The 12,259-nt window shown below is 48.3% G+C and overlaps 1 protein-coding gene across 11 annotated transcripts in view; it reads right to left on the bottom strand.

Annotated features, from left to right (window-relative positions):
• The window catches only part of dlgap1a (discs, large (Drosophila) homolog-associated protein 1a), a 1,116,163-nt gene that overhangs the window by 298,158 nt on the left and 805,746 nt on the right, over positions 1-12,259 (bottom strand). The window lies entirely within an intron of this gene.

Here is a 12,259-nt window from a genome sequence, read left to right as displayed (position 1 = left end):
ACCCGGAGGAAACCCACGCAGACACGGGGAGATTCAGCCACTGTCGAGGGGCTAGCACCGGCAGAACGCGGAACACAATCAATTCCAATGAAAAACTGTGCGGGATTCGCCGGGCCATGATTCTAAGTGTTCAGGGCACTAAGCGTTGACATTCTGGAGCCTAACAAGCTACAGCCGCATATACATATTACAATCCCCACACACACGCCTATACAGCTGATGGGTCGGCTGGGGCCAGAGGGCACCTGGGGGTTGGGCTTGGGGAGGTATCTATATGACCCGTGTTCATAGTGGGCTGTTAGCAGCGTGTGAAGCTGCATAGCTGCCTTGCCAGCTGCAGCAATGGTGTTCCATGCCCATCCACCCCAGCCCCACAGCCCATCTCCTGGCCACCCCTGCAACTACCCTCCTCCCCCCCCAGCCTTGGCAAAAGCCCCCCTGCCAGCATCACAACTGTCAGAAAACTATGGCGATGTTGGACACTTTCTGTACCCCCTCTCTCTCCCTCAGCGGCCGCCACGCTGGTTTCAGGATTTTTAAAAGCACAAGCGAACCACGCCGACGAGAGCTCAGCCCATCGGAGGCGGGGTATTGCGGAGGCTCTGGAGAGTATCGGGTTGGGCCCGTTAATAACATGCAAACGGTGTTTACTGTATGTGCGTTCCAGTACGCATTGATGCCGCTTTGCCGTCAAATTGGTGCCCACCGTGATTTTAGCGTCGGAACCTATTCTCTTCCCAATTGTGTTTCGCGATTTCAGTGTCAGCCAATGGAGAATCCTGCACACGGCCTTTACTCGAATAAAGAACGTAAATTTATATGTTAGCTTTCAGAATTTTGGGACATCTAAAAGCACTTTTCAGGCAAAAAGTACCTTTGTAGTCAATTTATAAACGTAGAGAAACACACCGAAGACTGAGACGCAGCAATTAAAGTTTGACTTGATCATCTGTTTTTTACGTGGTGCTGGTCAGCCAGGACACCTCCCCTGGTCTTCTTTGAATACCATAGAATCTTTTACAACCATTGAGAGATCAGACAGATTAATGTCTCACCCAACTGAGGGCATTACTGACAGTGCAGCACTCCCTCATTACTGTACTGAAGTATGCATTCAATTCTCTGGAGTAGGGTTAGAATCCATGGGCGCGATTCTCCGACCCCCACGCCGGGTGGGAGAATCGCGGGAGTGCCGGGCGATTCACGCCACGCCGCCCTGGCACCCACACGCGATTCTCCCCCCCCCCTCCCCCCCCCCCCAAAAACGGCATGTCGCGTTTTACGACAGGCCGCTCGGAGAATCGCTGCTCGCCGTTTCTAACGGGTGAGCGGCGATTCTCCGGCCCGGATGGGCCGTGCGGCCTGCCTAATGCGACTGGTTCACGCCAGCGCCAACCACACCTGGTCGCTGCTGGCGTGAACAGCGCGCGACCGCTGTGTGTGGGGCCTGTGGGGGGGGGGGGAGGATCGAGCACCAGGGGGGTGCTCAGGAGGGGTCTGGCCCGCGATCGGTGCCCACCGATTGTCGAGCCGGCGTCTCTGAAAGACGCACTCTTTTCCCTCCGCCGCCCCGCAAGATCAATCCTCCATGTCTTGCGGGGCGGCGGAGGGGAGGACGGCAACCGCGCATGCGCGGGTTGGCGCCGGCCAACCTGCGCATGCGGGTAACGTCATTTAGGCGCCAAGGCCCGGCGTGCAAAACTGATGTGCCGCCGCTCCTAGCCCCCAGGGGGTGGGAGAACGGGGGGGCGAGGAGCTGCCTCCGATGCCGGAGTGAAACACTCCGGTTTTCACTCCGGCGTCGGCACTTTGTCTCCCTTTGGGAGAATCGCGCCCCATGACCTTCTGATTCAGATGTGAATTTGCTGCGACTGAGCCAAGGCTGACACATGGCTGGAGCTGCAAAATGAACTGAAATCAATACAACAGATTCTCAATTAGATTTCAATATATATTTTGCAAAAAAACAATTATTCGATCTATATTTAAAGGGTCAGTGTTTCCTGAGGCAGGTAACACTCATACACTGAAGAAAGAGTGTTTGTGGCTTGGGAAATGTATCTTTGTTTACTGAGATCAGGATTTGGTTTTCAGGAGGCATTCGATCCAGTGCCATACAACAGACTAGTCAGAAATGTTGTAGCTCAAGGAATGAAACTGTGCAATATGGATACAACATTGGCTGAATAAGAAGAAGCAGAGAGTAATAGTCAATGGATATTTTTGGGCTGGAGGAAGGTTTGTAGTGGTGTTCCTCAGGAGTTGATTTTGGGACCTTTGCCTTTTCTGACATACATTAATGATCTTGGTGTGTAAGGAACAATTTCAAAGTTTGCAGACAACACAAAACTTGGGAAGTATTTAAAAATGTGAAGAGGACAGTATAGAACTTCAAAAGGACATAGGCAAGTTGGTGGAATGGACAGATAGGTGGCAGATGAGGTTCAATGTGGATAAATATGCAATGATGCATTTTAGTAGGAAGAACATGGAGAGACAGTATAAAATAAGGGATAACATTCTTAAAGGGGTGCAGGAGGAGAGAGGCCTGTGTGTACATGTGCATAGATCATTGAAGGCAGTAGTTAATAAAGAATTCTGGGATCTATTTATAGGTATAGAATACAAGAGCAAGGAGGTTATGCTGAACTTGTACAAGACACTATTTAAACCTCAACTTGAATATTGTTCAGTTCTGGGTACCACACTATAGGAAGAATGTGAACACATTGGGGAGAGTGCAGAAGAGATTTACAAGAATGGGTCCAGGGATGAGGAACTTCAGTTATAAAGATAGATCGGAGAGATTGGGACTGCTCTCCTTGGAGATTGAAGGCTAAAAGTAGATTTGATAGAGTAATGAGAGGTTGGATAGAGTTGATAGGGAGAAACTATTCCTGCTTGTAAAAGGGTCAGGAACAAGATGGCATACACAGACTTAAGTGATTTGTAAAAGAAGGAAATGTGATGTGAGAAATTTGTTTTTCACATAATGTGTGCTTCGGGTCAGGAATGCACTTCCTGGGAATGTGGTGGAGGCAGGTTCAATCGAGACAGTCAAGAGGGCCTTAGATGATTAATTGGATAGAAGCAATATGCAGGGGTATGGGTTAAAAGGCAGGGGAATGGTGCTTAGTCACGATGCTCATTTGGAGAGTTGGAGCAGACATGATGGGCCAAATGTTCTCCTACGCTGTAACAATTCTACAATTCTGTGTTCTAGTTTTAGCTTGTGAAATTAAATCTTGTACTTTTATAACTGTTTGCCAGTTATTTAGGGGAAAAAAGTACGCATCTGCCATGGGCTGGGTGCAGGGAATGATCCCTATACCAGAATGGGTAGGTTTGAATCACACCTCTATTCGAACTATGGGCCTCATTTAAATGTGACCAGTGAGCTGGATCCCAGACAGCCTGCTGCTGGTGAACAAGAATGGGATATTGAGCTGCTGAATTTCTGGCAGTGGTAGGCTCTGGAGGGGGTTGAATGCTGAAGAACAGAAGGGAACGGAATGATTGGGGTACTGGAGATTCCACATCTGTTGTATTGCAGTTTTGTCGGTGTTTGAATTCAGGATACTAATGTTATGGGCCAGGGTTTAGAAAACCCCAAAGTGTATCATATAGAGTTCACCTGACCCACAACTTTTACTAGACTGTGGTATGGGGAGCACATGACCCACTCTACAGGTGTAGTACAGCAGAAATGGAAAAGTATTTTTTAAAGCAAAACAATGTTTATTCTATGAACTCAAGTTATCTTTGCAACCATTAATTCAAATACAACCCCCAAAGAGTAAAACATACGAAGTAATGCTTACGCTGTCCTTTTAACATCCAGAAGACTTACAAAAAACATAACCTTTAACAGAAGCACATCAGGTTAAAGTCACTACTGAAAACATTTATAATTCTGAATTCACCAAATGATCAAGAGACAGTCTTTTCATGGCAGAGAGAACAGCAGTACACCTGCTTTGTCTGACTTCAGCTCCAACACTGAAAACAAAACTAAAACACACCCTGCAGCAAACAGCCTAAAACAAAAGTAAAAATCTGACAGACAGCCCAGCTCCACCCACATTCTGACATCACTGATAAACACCCATTTCTTAAAGGTACATTTCTTAAACACCCATTTCTTAAAGGTACTCTCACATGACACTAATCTGTCAGGCCAATAGCTCTCCCGACAGAGGTATTCCTATGTAATAGCTCTAATTATGGTCAAAGTGCAGCAGGATTCTTAAATTTTAATGTTAACATTCATGACACAAATCCCACAGGCAAGATACAGCACTATTCTTTTCATTTCCAGAGACTGTAAATTGCTCATTATCAGTTATTGAAAATTCCATCTGTAGTCAGGCATGAAAGAGCAAAGTCCTGTGTTTGATTCCCAATGCTCATGCAGATGCCGTCCTTCCATTCAGCAGCGGTGCCAGTGGAGAAGATAACTACGGATCCTTCGCATGAGCTTGCTGAGTGGCGTAGTGGTTCATTCCCAGACGTGCCACAACAGGCCAAAAAAAGCCAAGCAAAGTGAAATATATGTAAAAAAAGATAACTTGGGATCTCATCACAGAAACAATTCTAGAACCCAGCTGCTGATTCCAGATTTTAAAAAGAGTTGCAGCTGATTTTTCACACAATGTAAACCAGTTTCACAAAATTATTCTTTTCTTCAAAAACTCCTGTAAGAAACCTGTGCTATTTCAATCGATCTTTGGCTGGCTGGGTACAGATGTTGTGCCGCCACCTAACACTGAAAAAGTGCCATTGTTTTCGACAGGGGTAGGAGTAAACCAAGTATACAGCTTTTTAAAGCTCCAGCACTAATACAGTTAGTTTTATGCAGATTTCCAAACAAGGTGGAACATTAGTTGTGTAGCATTCATACTGTAAAGATGTTCTTGAGCTTGATGCCATTGATGCATTCACTAGGTTTCATGCAAACTACCTGAAATTGTATCTGATGCTCAAGTGTGGAATCAAGGGAGAAAAATACAAAAGGATTTCACAATCGAAATCATTAGATTACTGAAAAATAGACCACGTTCACAACACATAGCTCATGAACACAAGCTTTCAAGAGAAATCATGGGCGGGATTCTCTCAGCCCAGGCCGAGCCGGAGAATCAGCAGAACAGGCGCGAATCGCGCAGCGCCGCCCCGATGCCAGTCCACCGATTCTCTGGAGAGCGGAGAATCGGTGCCATTGGCGCCAGCGCGGTCGACGCGGCGGCAGTCGGGGGTCGCTCTACGGGCCCCCCCCCCATCCCCGGCGATTCATGGCCCGTGACTGTACAAAAAAACCCGAGTCCCGCCGGCGCCGTTCACACCTGGTCTTACCCGGCGGGACTTCAGTGTTAATGGATCCAGTGGCGGCCTGGTGGGAGGGAAGGGGGATCCGACCCCTGGGGGAGCCTCCGCTGTGGCCTGGCCCGCTTTTGGGGCCTACCGATCAGCGGGCTGGCCTCTCGGGCTGGGAGCCTCCTTTGTTCCGCGCAGCCCTACGTCATGTTCCGTTGGGGCCAGTGCGGAGAAGGGAGCCACTGCTCATGGGCGGCAATCGCGCCATTCCGACTGCGTATGCACAGACCCGCGGCGCCCATCTGACACCGGGATCGGCAGCTGGAGCGGCGTGGGTCGCTCCAGTGCCTTGCTGGACCCTTGTAGGGGTCAGACTCCCTGCTCCTGAGGCCATGTTGACGCCGTCGAAAAACGCGACGGCGTTTACAATGGTGTCAACACTTAGCCTCAGGATCAGAGAATCCTGCCCCAGATCTATGATAATCCAGTTCCATCACTCTTCCAACAGCTGGTCTAATTACTTCCATGTCGCTGAGCTTGCATTTTAAATTTTCTAACCAAACTGGACTATGAGATCTGATTAATAAAGAGTCTATTTTTGAGTAATCCATCAAACCTGAGCCACTTTTCTCTTTATACCTTTGTCATTTGGAAATGTGTTGAGATGTATTGTTGGAAAAAGAGTCACAGCCTCCCACTTCTGAAGTTACTACTATGTTCGAACAGTGCAACCCTCTGTTTATTGAAACTGTAAATTTTACCAGCGAAGGCATTTTAATGTATACTCTAGGCTGATGTTGAAATGTTTAGGTTTTCTATAACATATTTTCACTTTTGAACTAAAGATAGAAGCACAGGAAGTCTTTGCAGATGAAAACATTGAGGTATATTTGGACTTTTGTACATTGCTGTGCAATTTACCCATTGTGTACACCACTGACATCAAGCTAAGGGGTATAATTGGCTTTTTATACCTCTTCATTGGCAATATGGGAAATACATTTAATATAAATTCCTTTAATTTTCAGATGGGATTTAACACATTTTCAGAAGACTTGTAAACAAGGTTCTGGTTAATGGAATTAATGGAAATTATGAGCTGGTTTGAGAATTAATTTGACACTTAGAAGCAGAGGCAATGAAAAATGGTAAGAAAACATTGTCTAGAGGCAGTGACTATTCAAGCATTGCAGAGCAATGTTGTAGGCACCCATTTATGAGTCCCCTGCCGTGCATGTTCTTCATAACTTAATTAGAGAAGAGTGCTTATAATATTGCAAAACCTGTCGATGAGGTAAGATATGTCACAAGCCACAAACAATAAGGAGACATTCAAAATCATAGAGAATTGGACAAATTAAGAAGATGGGCTTAGAAATGACAACCAAGTTTTAATGTAGATAAATGTAGGAAACCGTTAATGAAGTTGATTCTTCAAGAGAGTCTGGTGAGATTCGGCTAAATGACCAGCGCTAAAATGAATTAGCAAAAGTGGAAAATGAAAAGCTTTTAGATGTAATTATTGTTCAGTCACTGATGGTTTTAGTCAGTGTGATGTTGTTAATGTGCATACAAAAGTGTGAAAGATCAAATGGGTGAAATAGGTGAAATGGTGAAGAATGATAAAACATGGGGGAGATTTTCTGCCGGCGCATATAACGGGTGAGAATGGCAGTGCTGGCAGAAAATCCCGCGAAATCGCGGGAACAGGAATCTCGGAGGCGAGATTCCATTCTCTGGTTTAACCCACCCCTCGCCGGTGACGTAACGAGGTCCCGCCATTTGAATTCATTTCAATAATTTAAAATATGGCGGCAGGGTTTCCCCGCCATATGTTCCCTTGATAAAGTATTTATTTCAGCGCAGATCAAGGCGTCCTTTATAAAAGACATCATGATCTCTGCGGAGCCAGTGCTGTCAGCTCTATTAGGCCCTGTTAGCGCGATGGTAAAAGTCAGAGTGCCAGAGAATCTGGAGGGAAAAGGTTGTGCAAAATCTTGCCCTATATTTCAAATGTTAAAATAATTTGTTGCGCAACACTTTTCACAATTATGTTAATAGTGTTTCTAAGCAACTAAAAACTAAAAATGAGAGATCCATTGGAGATTATGAGTCATTATGAAATCATTATTAGCAAATTAAGCACCTGCGATTTCATAAATATTAGTCTCCAGAAATGAGGATTTAAAAAAATTTTGAGTACTCAATTCTTTTATTTTTCCAATTAAGGGGTAATAGTGGAGTATAGCATTGCAATTAGGTTCACAGCTGAATATTTCAAAGTCACTCAAGTGTGAAGTGAGATAAGTGGAACAATGCACATAGTTGGGAGTGTGTGAAAGCTGTAAATCACAGCCTAGTAAAATCAATATCAAAGAGAAATAAATGAATGTGATCCAGATCTAAGATCTGAGGGGATTTAAACTCAGCTGACTGGTTTTCTCTTTCCGGGAATTGACAGATACTGCTTCCTCTACTTGGGCCAACAGGTGTCTTTTCCAAGTAAGTTTCCAACAGAGCTTTTTTTCATTGCCTCTGTCTGGACTGTTGTCTCGATTCAAGATAGGGCTCTCTGTTCTGCAAGCTTCTTCTGGGCGCCTCTTTAATTAGGGGATCTCTTGGAGGGATCTCTTTAATTAGGGAGTGTCTGGTGGAAGGGTGCGATGGGTGCGGGCGTGCTGTCGTGTTGCCCCAATACTGGGTGGGGGCGGGGAGGGGTACCAAAGAAACCTCGGGCAGGAGGGGCCTGAATTGCATTGTGGGAGTGATGGGGGTTCAGTCACAGGACCTTGCTATTGGGCAGCCCGCTCAAAAAGTCGGCGATAGTGGGATGCCCTAGGAAATCCCTCGCAATCTATGCCATACAAACATTTGCATAGCTAAAGATTGGGAATAGCTTCCCGAGTTGCATTTCCAGTCTGAGCGCAAATCAGGTGCAATTCAGCTCTGGGGATAACATAATGCGGGATTCTCTCAGCTCAGGCCGGGCCGGAGAATCGCTGGGACAGGTGTGAATCGCGCGATGCCGCCATACGCCAGTCCGCCAATTCTCCGGAGGGCGGAGAATTGGCGCCATTGGCGCTGGACGGGGGCCACTCTACGGGATGGGCTGAGCGGCCATACAAAAAAACCCGAGTCCCGCCGGTGCCGTTCGCACCTGGTCTTACCTGGCGGGTCCGTACCCCTGTTGGGGTCAGAATCGCTGAAGCTGAGGCCATGACGCCATTGAGAAACGTAACGGCGTTTATGACAGCGTCAACACTTAGCTTCGGGATCAGAGAATCACGCCCATAGTCTCCCAAGGAGAATCCTGCCATGTGACTTTTAATTGTGTTATGCCGAAAAGTTTGGAAGTTATCTCAGAAATGGCATAAATACAGGAAACCAGTATTCCCTGGTCTTTTGAATGGAGGCTGCACGCTATTAATGTGCTTTTTGAGACTTTGGCAGGCATAATTCAGGGCCAATGCAAATGATCAAGGAAAAATAAATTTGCACATAGTGATGCTTTGGTGTAAGATTGGAGTAAATCAGTTACAAGTAAATTCCCTGTACATAATACTTGCCACAACTCCACTCATACATCATAGTTTTTTCAAACTTTTCTGGAAAATTCCATTGTAAGCAGAAAATCAAGATTTCGGATGACGAAAGTTTCTACTAGACAATCTGCTGTCCCAAGAGTGGGACATTAGTTTGAGAAGATTAGAGTCAGGGGTGGAAATTTCCCAAAATTTGGTTAAGTGTCTGTTTTGGCGTGAAACCCGGTGCAAATCCTTTTTTTTCTTTTGTAAAAGGTTTTTCCAATTAAGGGGCAATTTACCATGGCCAATCCACCTAACGTGCACATCTGTGAGTTGTGGGGGTGAGACCCACGCAGACATGGGGAGAATGTACAAACTCCATACGGACAGAAACCCGGGGCGGGTTCAAACCACGTCCTTGGTGCCATGAGGCAGCAGTGCTAACCACTGTGCCACCGTGCTGCCCTATCCCGTGCAAATCCTGTCGGTCCCGGTGGCGTGATCCAGATCACAATTTTTAGACACTTAGAAATAAAAGTCCCCACGTGAAAACTGCAGCACCTATGGAGTGCGAGGCATCTGATTCGCCTGTTCCCGGGGTCATCTGAGAAGTTCTATTAAGGGGTGTCTGCACTGAAACAGTTCCACAGCACTTGCTCACAGTCAAGTTAGGGGGATGGCAGTGAAGAAACCTGCTCCCTGCTTCATGGAGGGGGCCCTCGTCCAGCTGCTTGATGGCGTAGAGGAGAGAAGGGGAACAATCTACCCTCAGGCTGGCAGGAGACCCTCTGCATTATGATACACCTGTCTGGAAGAATGGCAGCACTGGTCAGCGCCAGCATCCTCCACAAGAGGATAGAGGTGCAATGCCTCAAGAAGATGAATGGTCTACTCTGTTCTACCAGGGGAGGTCCTCTCTGTACCCTCTCTGCACTCCACCTTTCCGTCATCCCTCAGAATGTAACCTCGACCAACATGTGGCCACCGAGGAGGGCCCCATCACCCGACCTCTCAGAAGTATCCTCACACCCACTGGGACTCCTCTCCTCACATCCCCTCCCTGCTCACGCGCCGTGCCCACACATGCCAGGTTTCATCGATATCTGACCCACCAGGCGGCCTGTTACCATCACATTGTGTTCCTGCAGGATAAGCTTGCTCACAACCACCATGAGTGAGCAAAGATGGGCGTTGGAATGCCAGGGCTGAAGATCCTGACTCCTTTTAAGAAGAGATCTCTGGAGCTTGTAGGGGAGGAGCAGGAGAAGGCCTGTGCTGAGAGCGAGGTGGGCCTGTGAGAGAATAGTGTGGAGCCATTGCACGTTCATCCAGATGACCAAACTCAAGTGAGTTCTGTGTATCCCAGATTATTGCCGCAGCCATGTACTAACACCATGTTCCTATTGTTGCAGTAACATCACCCAGTCAACCTGGCCCGTCCACCAGCAGGGTCCCATCGCCCAACCTCGACATGACCTTGGAGGAGATGTCAGAAGAGGATACTTTAAGATGGGTCACGCTTCTCACCTGCATCATCCACCACTCTGAGACATACACCTTGATGGGCGATCTTAGCAGGCAGGCTCTGAGTCACTATCTGGTGAGCACCACGCTGTTTCTGATAAACATCAGGTGGAGGCAGGAGTGTCCCAGTGATCAAACAGTCAGAGGATCCCAGGACTCAGCTGTGCCCCAGCCAGACGGGATACCTTTAGACTTGTTCATCCCTTAGCTGCTAGAGATACAAAGGCAGAGCCAAGAATATCAGGAGGGGTATCAGCGACATTCCTGTGACAGCAAGCCTGAAGGGAGGTGCTCCAAAGCCTCCTCTCACAGGAGATGGTGGCGGCAATGCTGTCACAAAGCCAACACAGCAGGGCGGGGCTTGGGGGTCAAAGTAAGATCCAAGGTGGGAGATGTCTGAAGCATGGTTCAGTCCCTGAGGAACATGGCTGAGAGCTTCAACTGCATGGTGCAGACAATGGTGGGCCTCCAGGGCTGGCAGAGTCAGATGACAATGAGGCTTCTGGACCTCCCTCCAGCTGCCACTCCATCACATGGATTAAGCTAGGGTCTCCACAGGCACAGAGAATGAGGAGGCGCCACTGTAGCACAGCCTGGGTCTTTCCACCCAGGAGCCCCTGGGAGTGCCCAGCCAATCTGGGTCCACCCTTCCTGAGACCGAAGCAACTCAGGCACAGTAGGCAGATCAGGGTGACGCAACACCAGTGCCACCCAAAACTAGGCTGGGGCCCTCTCGGTCTCAGCCTGCAGAGGATGCCTGCCAAGGGCATCTCAGGCAACAGGGTGTGGTAGGCAGGATACCAACCAACGATAGGTCTCAGGCATCATCTTAAAAGATCCTCGTCCTTAATCCCTCTCTAGATCAAAAGGACAGAGGAATGTAGGCCAGAACCTCACTCAGCCATAAGTCGGGGGGTCAGCGAGCTGGCAGCAGACAGACAGGAGTCACACAGGAGTCAGTTAGTGTGTCTGCGAAGCATCACAGACCATTTATCACAGCGTGTCATCATCACCCTCCTGCATTGACCAGGCAGCAGGCACTCAAGGACTCCCCAATCCCAGCACCCTGATTATTGAGATCTCGGCCACCTCCAAAGCCTGGTTGCCGAGAGGGCACGATATTTTGCGGTGGGGGGAGGGGGGGATCATACCGTAGGCCGGCGAGTTAGTTTTTATCCATGAAGCAGGAGGCGATGAGAGCATCTCGAGCTCTCCTGCCAATGCACACCCTCAGCTGTCCTCCATCCTCAGGCTCCTCAGTGGGCACCAAATGACTTTCCACTTTGGGGTCTCATCCACCCAGCTCAACTGGTCTGGCTCCATGGCTCTGATCACATCTCAACCACCCTATGTCCCCTGCAGACGCCCCAGCGTAAGACACCCCTGCCCCAGACTCCCATGCCACAGACTGCTGCCCCTCATGCCACACAGACTGCATTCTCACACAGCATTCAACGCAAACTTCCACAGCATTGAAAGCAAAGTTACACATCACAGACAGCCGAATGAAATACCACCAACACCAACCGCAACCCCCCAGTGAGTGAAGCCTTCTGACCTTGACCTCTTCTTTCTCTTACACCCTCCCAAAGCCGCTAACCCTCACAACCCTCACAATCCCCCCCCCCCCCCCCCCCCCCCCCCCCCCCCCCCCCCCAATGCCCCTGTCCCCCTCCCGGCACTACCCAGCATCCTCGATCCCCTCGGACTCCCTGGTGCTGAGTGGAGAGAGAAGGCTCACCACCTTCCTCCCATTCTGAGTTCATGACACCTGGGTTCCATTTGTATAAAGCAGTAGTGCTTCCAGCTGGGTGGTAGGAAGATTCGCTGGAGGCTGAAGATGCAACATTAAGCCTACTAAGCAGACGCTAGTACGTTCGAATTCACATGAATCAGGT

The sequence above is a fragment of the Scyliorhinus canicula genome, chromosome 10 (genome assembly GCF_902713615.1).
Source record: "Scyliorhinus canicula chromosome 10, sScyCan1.1, whole genome shotgun sequence".
NCBI classification, from domain to species: Eukaryota; Metazoa; Chordata; class Chondrichthyes; order Carcharhiniformes; family Scyliorhinidae; genus Scyliorhinus; species Scyliorhinus canicula.
Note: the sequence above shows the minus strand (reverse complement) of the source record. Positions and strands in the feature narration are given on the sequence as shown.